The sequence below is a fragment of the Vicia villosa genome, linkage group LG4, assembly GCF_029867415.1.
Source record: "Vicia villosa cultivar HV-30 ecotype Madison, WI linkage group LG4, Vvil1.0, whole genome shotgun sequence".
NCBI lineage: Eukaryota > Viridiplantae > Streptophyta > Magnoliopsida > Fabales > Fabaceae > Vicia > Vicia villosa.
In genome coordinates, this window is record NC_081183.1 from 193,658,496 (window position 1) to 193,667,997 (window position 9,502).

The 9,502-nt window shown below is 30.4% G+C and overlaps 4 non-coding genes across 4 annotated transcripts; all 4 read left to right on the plus strand.

Moving 5' to 3' along the window:
• Nucleotides 1–312: 312 nt before the first annotated feature.
• On the plus strand, nucleotides 313–384 carry TRNAD-GUC (transfer RNA aspartic acid (anticodon GUC)). Its single transcript has one exon. It is a non-coding gene; the product is annotated as a tRNA-Asp (tRNA).
• A 2,875-nt stretch (nucleotides 385–3,259) lies between these two features.
• TRNAD-GUC (transfer RNA aspartic acid (anticodon GUC)) lies at nucleotides 3,260–3,331 on the plus strand. The gene has a single exon. It is a non-coding gene; the product is annotated as a tRNA-Asp (tRNA).
• A 2,874-nt stretch (nucleotides 3,332–6,205) lies between these two features.
• On the plus strand, nucleotides 6,206–6,277 carry TRNAD-GUC (transfer RNA aspartic acid (anticodon GUC)). The gene has a single exon. It is a non-coding gene; the product is annotated as a tRNA-Asp (tRNA).
• A 2,777-nt stretch (nucleotides 6,278–9,054) lies between these two features.
• On the plus strand, nucleotides 9,055–9,126 carry TRNAD-GUC (transfer RNA aspartic acid (anticodon GUC)). The gene has a single exon. It is a non-coding gene; the product is annotated as a tRNA-Asp (tRNA).
• Nucleotides 9,127–9,502: the final 376 nt, after the last annotated feature.

Here is a 9,502-nt window from a genome sequence, read left to right on the forward strand (position 1 = left end):
TTATTTCTCATATATATCGCGAGGTTTACCATTTTGTTGATAGGATCACCTCCCTTGTATTCATAGCCGATGGTTTCTATTGGTCGAACTCTATTCTAACTTGCACCATCGAAATATTTTATAGGGATAGACTTGGGGTGGGAACGCTGCTCCAATTTTAAATAGAGAAAAATTTAAGTCTCAAAGAGCACACTAAAAGTTAATTATATTTTCTCCACTTGAAATTTTTTAATTCTATCCATAAAGAATCAATTTAAAGTTAAACATTTTTTAGTTTATAAGTAGTTAAAGTTTGGAACTTTTAACAAGTGGGTCGTTGTAGTATAGTGGTAAGTATTCCCGCCTGTCACGCGGGTGACCCGGGTTCGATCCCCGGCAACGGCGTATTTTGTACTTGTTTTTAATTTCATTTAATGACAAATGTTAGTACCATAATTTACAAAATTATTTCACTTTTTCTAGTTGAAATGATATTGTTAATCTTGTTAAAAAATGTTGATTGATTTTTTTATGATTGCAACACCATCTTTCTTGATAAAATTCCACATTAACATATAACAATAAAAATAAGTGTAACAGCAAAAAGACATTTTTTATTTCATTATGTTACCTTAAACGATATTTTAGTTCCTTATTGTCAAATTAAAATATTTGGTTTTCGAATTTCATATATTATTATAACTTTAACTTTGGTCTCAATACATATTATAATTTTAAAAAGGTGTTTCTCAGACCAAAAATGGACAATTTCCCCCCAATATTGTGTGTGAAAATAAAATACCAACACTTATCATTTTTGGTGTTGGACGTGAATATTTTTTAAGGTTATTTAACTAGAGTGTGAGACAAGGTAATCCCTTGTCTCATCCTCTTTTATGTCCGGTAGAAGAGGTTTTTAGTAGAGGAATATCAAAACTTTTGAATGAGAGCAATGTCTAACTCATCAGAGGTCCCAGAGGCACCTTTCTTCCATTCATATTGATTTATAACGACGACGTGTCGATTTTCTGTGGAGGAATGAAATTCAACTATTCAAACTTGCGCAACTTATTCAACAATTACATTGAGATTTATGGCCAAATTATTAATACTTGAATGTAATTTATTTATGTAAGTTTTCCACTATCTCTGATATTAATTTCTTCCCTCTGGGTAACATTCCGTTCATTAACTTGGCATTCCAATTATTAATATGTAAGCCCAAAGCTTTATAATCTATACCACATTATTGAAATAATTAAAGTTAAGTTATCTGCTTGAAAATTTGCTAAGCTGTCTCTATTACTATTAGATCTCAATTAAATTAAAACTCATTTTGAAATCATGCTTGGCTATAACTTTATGGTGTATGCTTGACATGTTAAACTTATTAAGAAAATTTATAATTGGACCAAAAATGTTTTTAAAAGGTGATATCAGTAATAGGAAGCAAAAGGGTTTTACCCCCTCTTAATGAGTGAAGTCCGAGTATCAGGTCTTCAGGAAGATAGATGAGGCAACCTTTGTTAAGTTTTTTCAGGAGCCTATTACCTCCTCTAACCACTGGAAAAGATTTCCTAGAGATAGATTGACCACGAACAAAGGTCCAATTAATTATCACATTGATTCCATTATTTGCATGACATTAAGAATGTGCATACCATCTTTGATAAAAATAGGTTGTTGTTTGGTAGTAGGGACAAGATCAAGTTTTAGATTGATACTTGAAAATGGGGATCCTTTAACTGAAGCTCTAAGTAATTTTATTCATACTCATCATCTCCTAAAATACAAAGGTAAATACTTCATTGACATAAACAATTAAGTGTAAACACAATCAATTATCAAGAATTATCCCTTAACTATGTTTAAGCTCAACATATTACTATTCATAATTACAATAATTATGATCAACTACTGTTGTATTATACTAGTACATGTGAGTTGATATTCAAAGAAGCTTATAATTTTATAAACATCATCGGTCAAGAGATTCATTGGATAAAGTTATTTGGAATTAATTCATTTCTCCCTCTAAATCATTACGCATTTGGAGGCTCACACATCATAAAGTCCCCACATCTGCGAGCCCCTCATCTATGGGTATTCACATGGTTTCTAAATTAAATTTTTGCCAATTTGCCTATGCTTCTAGTCATGATTTATTTCAATATTGACCAAAATAGTTTGAAATGGCTTGGACAAATCATCCATATTAGTATTGCCAATTGTTTCATCCTCTTTATTTTGAGCATTTGCCAAAGCACAAGTCTAAAAGATAAAGGTAAATTCTTCATTGACATAAACAATTAAGTGTTACCATAATCAATTATCAAGAATTATCCCTTAACTATCTTGTCAAAAAAAGTCTAATCAATGCAATCTTTTCATTTTTTTTTATTGTTTTCAGTAGTGTGGTCAACAATATTTTGTTTTATAGGTAAAAAATAGGTTATAAGGAAAGAACATTCATGAAAATTGTTCCATTAACATGATAGTTTTTAGTGATTACTTAATTAGCATAATCCTTTTCGTGCTACTTTTCTTTATCTATGACTCAGTATTAAAACTTAAAATCTTTTGGGTTAATGGTCAACCTTCTATAGTTCCCAATATCAAGGGGATTATTTGAAAACCACCTAGAATTTACTTGATTAAATGTTATAATAACGCTGGAAGTAGAGGTTCTTCGACTCATTTTTCTTGCGGTGGTATCTTTAGTGGTCAATATGCTAGTATTTTGGAATGTACAGTTTAAAAATTCGTTACACTGCTTAATTTAATAGTGAGTTTATTGGTGTTGTGATGGTCTTTGAATATGATTTTAATAAAGTTTGCACTCTTTTGTGGTTAGATATTGGTCCCAATTTGTAAATTTAGCTTTCAAATTTAACACCATTTTTCTTTGCACGCATCTTCGAAATAGATTTCTCAATTGCATTAACACCACCATAAATATATTTTATTTTTATTTCTCATATATATCGCGAGGTTTACCATTTTGTTGATAGGATCACCTCCCTTGTATTCATAGCCGATGGTTTCTATTGGTCGAACTCTATTCTAACTTGCACCATCGAAATATTTTATAGGGATAGACTTGGGGTGGGAACGCTGCTCCAATTTTAAATAGAGAAAAATTTAAGTCTCAAAGAGCACACTAAAAGTTAATTATATTTTCCCCACTTGAAATTTTTTAATTCTATCCATAAAGAATCAATTTAAAGTTAAACATTTTTTAGTTTATAAGTAGTTAAAGTTTGGAACTTTTAACAAGTGGGTCGTTGTAGTATAGTGGTAAGTATTCCCGCCTGTCACGCGGGTGACCCGGGTTCGATCCCCGGCAACGGCGTATTTTGTACTTGTTTTTAATTTCATTTAATGACAAATGTTAGTACCATAATTTACAAAATTATTTCACTTTTTCTAGTTGAAATGATATTGTTAATCTTGTTAAAAAATGTTGATTGATTTTTTTATGATTGCAACACCATCTTTCTTGATAAAATTCCACATTAACATATAACAATAAAAATAAGTGTAACAGCAAAAAGACATTTTTTATTTCATTATGTTACCTTAAACGATATTTTAGTTCCTTATTGTCAAATTAAAATATTTGGTTTTCGAATTTCATATATTATTATAACTTTAACTTTGGTCTCAATACATATTATAATTTTAAAAAGGTGTTTCTCAGACCAAAAATGGACAATTTCCCCCCAATATTGTGTGTGAAAATAAAATACCAACACTTATCATTTTTGGTGTTGGACGTGAATATTTTTTAAGGTTATTTAACTAGAGTGTGAGACAAGGTAATCCCTTGTCTCATCCTCTTTTATGTCCGGTAGAAGAGGTTTTTAGTAGAGGAATATCAAAACTTTTGAATGAGAGCAATGTCTAACTCATCAGAGGTCCCAGAGGCACCTTTCTTCCATTCATATTGATTTATAACGACGACGTGTCGATTTTCTGTGGAGGAATGAAATTCAACTATTCAAACTTGCGCAACTTATTCAACAATTACATTGAGATTTATGGCCAAATTATTAATACTTGAATGTAATTTATTTATATAAGTTTTCCATTATCTCTGATATTAATTTCTTCCCTCTGGGTAACATTCCGTTCATTAACTTGGCATTCCAATTATTAATATGTAAGCCCAAAGCTTTATAATCTATACCACATTATTGAAATAATTAAAGTTAAGTTATCTGCTTGAAAATTTGCTAAGCTGTCTCTATTACTATTAGATCTCAATTAAATTAAAACTCATTTTGAAATCATGCTTGGCTATAACTTTATGGTGTATGCTTGACATGTTAAACTTATTAAGAAAATTTATAATTGGACCAAAAATGATTTTAAAAGGTGATATCAGTAATAGGAAGCAAAAGGGTTTTACCCCCTCTTAATGAGTGAAGTCCGAGTATCAGGTCTTCAGGAAGATAGATGAGGCAACCTTCGTTAAGTTTTTTCAGGAGCCTATTACCTCCTCTAACCACTGGAAAAGATTTCCTAGAGATAGATTGACCACGAACTAAGGTCCAATTAATTATCACATTGATTCCATTATTTGCATGACATTAAGAATGTGCATACCATCTTTGATAAAAATAGGTTGTTGTTTGGTAGTAGGGACAAGATCAAGTTTTAGATTGATACTTGAAAATGGGGATCCTTTAACTGAAGCTCTAAGTAATTTTATTCATACTCATCATCTCCTAAAATATAAAGGTAAATACTTCATTGACATAAACAATTAAGTGTAAACACAATCAATTATCAAGAATTATCCCTTAACTATGTTTAAGCTCAACATATTACTATTCATAATTACAATAATTATGATCAACTACTGTTGTATTATACTAGTACATGTGAGTTGATATTCAAAGAAGCTTATAATTTTATAAACATCATCGGTCAAGAGATTCATTGGATAAAGTTATTTGGAATTAATTCATTTCTCCCTCTAAATCATTACGCATTTGGAGGCTCACACATCATAAAGTCCCCACATCTGCGAGCCCCTCATCTATGGGTATTCACATGGTTTCTAAATTAAATTTTTGCCAATTTGCCTATGCTTCTAGTCATGATTTATTTCAATATTGACCAAAATAGTTTGAAATGGCTTGGACAAATCATCCATATTAGTATTGCCAATTGTTTCATCCTCTTTATTTTGAGCATTTGCCAAAGCACAAGTCTAAAAGATAAAGGTAAATTCTTCATTGACATAAACAATTAAGTGTTACCATAATCAATTATCAAGAATTATCCCTTAACTATCTTGTCAAAAAAAGTCTAATCAATGCAATCTTTTCATTTTTTTTATTGTTTTCAGTAGTGTGGTCAACAATATTTTGTTTTATAGGTAAAAAATAGGTTATAAGGAAAGAACATTCATGAAAATTGTTCCATTAACATGATAGTTTTTAGTGATTACTTAATTAGCATAATCCTTTTCGTGCTACTTTTCTTTATCTATGACTCAGTATTAAAACTTAAAATCTTTTGGGTTAATGGTCAACCTTCTATAGTTCCCAATATCAAGGGGATTATTTGAAAACCACCTAGAATTTACTTGATTAAATGTTATAATAACGCTGGAAGTAGAGGTTCTTCGACTCATTTTTCTTGCGGTGGTATCTTTAGTGGTCAATATGCTAGTATTTTGGAATGTACAGTTTAAAAATTCGTTACACTGCTTAATTTAATAGTGAGTTTATTGGTGTTGTGATGGTCTTTGAATATGATTTTAATAAAGTTTGCACTCTTTTGTGGTTAGATATTGGTCCCAATTTGTAAATTTAGGTTTCAAATTTAACACCATTTTTCTTTGCACGCATCTTCGAAATAGATTTCTCAATTGCATTAACACCACCATAAATATATTTTATTTTTATTTCTCATATATATCGCGAGGTTTACCATTTTGTTGATAGGATCACCTCCCTTGTATTCATAGCCGATGGTTTCTATTGGTCGAACTCTATTCTAACTTGCACCATCGAAATATTTTATAGGGATAGACTTGGGGTGGGAACGCTGCTCCAATTTTAAATAGAGAAAAATTTAAGTCTCAAAGAGCACACTAAAAGTTAATTATATTTTCCCCACTTGAAATTTTTTAATTCTATCCATAAAGAATCAATTTAAAGTTAAACATTTTTTAGTTTATAAGTAGTTAAAGTTTGGAACTTTTAACAAGTGGGTCGTTGTAGTATAGTGGTAAGTATTCCCGCCTGTCACGCGGGTGACCCGGGTTCGATTCCCGGCAACGGCGTATTTTGTAAAATGTTGATTGATTTTTTTATGATTGCAACACCATCTTTCTTGATAAAATTCCACATTAACATATAACAATAAAAATAAGTGTAACAGCAAAAAGACATTTTTTATTTCATTATGTTACCTTAAACGATATTTTAGTTCCTTATTGTCAAATTAAAATATTTGGTTTTCGAATTTCATATATTATTATAACTTTAACTTTGGTCTCAATACATATTATAATTTTAAAAAGGTGTTTCTCAGACCAAAAATGGACAATTTCCCCCCAATATTGTGTGTGAAAATAAAATACCAACACTTATCATTTTTGGTGTTGGACGTGAATATTTTTTAAGGTTATTTAACTAGAGTGTGAGACAAGGTAATCCCTTGTCTCATCCTCTTTTATGTCCGGTAGAAGAGGTTTTTAGTAGAGGAATATCAAAACTTTTGAATGAGAGCAATGTCTAACTCATCAGAGGTCCCAGAGGCACCTTTCTTCCATTCATATTGATTTATAACGACGACGTGTCGATTTTCTGTGGAGGAATGAAATTCAACTATTCAAACTTGCGCAACTTATTCAACAATTACATTGAGATTTATGGCCAAATTATTAATACTTGAATGTAATTTATTTATATAAGTTTTCCACTATCTCTGATATTAATTTCTTCCCTCTGGGTAACATTCCGTTCATTAACTTGGCATTCCAATTATTAATATGTAAGCCCAAAGCTTTATAATCTATACCACATTATTGAAATAATTAAAGTTAAGTTATCTGCTTGAAAATTTGCTAAGCTGTCTCTATTACTATTAGATCTCAATTAAATTAAAACTCATTTTGAAATCATGCTTGGCTATAACTTTATGGTGTATGCTTGACATGTTAAACTTATTAAGAAAATTTATAATTGGACCAAAAATGTTTTTAAAAGGTGATATCAGTAATAGGAAGCAAAAGGGTTTTACCCCCTCTTAATGAGTGAAGTCCGAGTATCAGGTCTTCAAGAAGATAGATGAGGCAACCTTCGTTAAGTTTTTTCAGGAGCCTATTACCTCCTCTAACCACTGGAAAAGATTTCCTAGAGATAGATTGACCACGAACAAAGGTCCAATTAATTATCACATTGATTCCATTATTTGCATGACATTAAGAATGTGCATACCATCTTTGATAAAAATAGGTTGTTGTTTGGTAGTAGGGACAAGATCAAGTTTTAGATTGATACTTGAAAATGGGGATCCTTTAACTGAAGCTCTAAGTAATTTTATTCATACTCATCATCTCCTAAAATATAAAGGTAAATACTTCATTGACATAAACAATTAAGTGTAAACACAATCAATTATCAAGAATTATCCCTTAACTATGTTTAAGCTCAACATATTACTATTCATAATTACAACAATTATGATCAACTACTGTTGTATTATACTAGTACATGTGAGTTGATATTCAAAGAAGCTTATAATTTTATAAACATCATCGGTCAAGAGATTCATTGGATAAAGTTATTTGGAATTAATTCATTTCTCCCTCTAAATCATTACGCATTTGGAGGCTCACACATCATAAAGTCCCCACATCTGCGAGCCCCTCATCTATGGGTATTCACATGGTTTCTAAATTAAATTTTTGCCAATTTGCCTATGCTTCTAGTCATGATTTATTTCAATATTGACCAAAATAGTTTGAAATGGCTTGGACAAATCATCCATATTAGTATTGCCAATTGTTTCATCCTCTTTATTTTGAGCATTTGCCAAAGCACAAGTCTAAAAGATAAAGGTAAATTCTTCATTGACATAAACAATTAAGTGTTACCATAATCAATTATCAAGAATTATCCCTTAACTATCTTGTCAAAAAAAGTCTAATCAATGCAATCTTTTCATTTTTTTTATTGTTTTCAGTAGTGTGGTCAACAATATTTTGTTTTATAGGTAAAAAATAGGTTATAAGGAAAGAACATTCATGAAAATTGTTCCATTAACATGATAGTTTTTAGTGATTACTTAATTAGCATAATCCTTTTCGTGCTACTTTTCTTTATCTATGACTCAGTATTAAAACTTAAAATCTTTTGGGTTAATGGTCAACCTTCTATAGTTCCCAATATCAAGGGGATTATTTGAAAACCACCTAGAATTTACTTGATTAAATGTTATAATAACGCTGGAAGTAGAGGTTCTTCGACTCATTTTTCTTGCGGTGGTATCTTTAGTGGTCAATATGCTAGTATTTTGGAATGTACAGTTTAAAAATTCGTTACACTGCTTAATTTAATAGTGAGTTTATTGGTGTTGTGATGGTCTTTGAATATGATTTTAATAAAGTTTGCACTCTTTTGTGGTTAGATATTGGTCCCAATTTGTAAATTTAGCTTTCAAATTTAACACCATTTTTCTTTGCACGCATCTTCGAAATAGATTTCTCAATTGCATTAACACCACCATAAATATATTTTATTTTTATTTCTCATATATATCGCGAGGTTTACCATTTTGTTGATAGGATCACCTCCCTTGTATTCATAGCCGATGGTTTCTATTGGTCGAACTCTATTCTAACTTGCACCATCGAAATATTTTATAGGGATAGACTTGGGGTGGGAACGCTGCTCCAATTTTAAATAGAGAAAAATTTAAGTCTCAAAGAGCACACTAAAAGTTAATTATATTTTCCCCACTTGAAATTTTTTAATTCTATCCATAAAGAATCAATTTAAAGTTAAACATTTTTTAGTTTATAAGTAGTTAAAGTTTGGAACTTTTAACAAGTGGGTCGTTGTAGTATAGTGGTAAGTATTCCCGCCTGTCACGCGGGTGACCCGGGTTCGATCCCCGGCAACGGCGTATTTTGTACTTGTTTTTAATTTCATTTAATGACAAATGTTAGTACCATAATTTACAAAATTATTTCACTTTTTCTAGTTGAAATGATATTGTTAATCTTGTTAAAAAATGTTGATTGATTTTTTTATGATTGCAACACCATCTTTCTTGATAAAATTCCACATTAACATATAACAATAAAAATAAGTGTAACAGCAAAAAGACATTTTTTATGTCATTATGTTACCTTAAACGATATTTTAGTTCCTTATTGTCAAATTAAAATATTTGGTTTTCGAATTTCATATATTATTATAACTTTAACTTTGGTCTCAATACATATTATAATTTTAAAAAGGTGTTTCTCAGACCAAAAATGGACAATTTCCCCCCAATA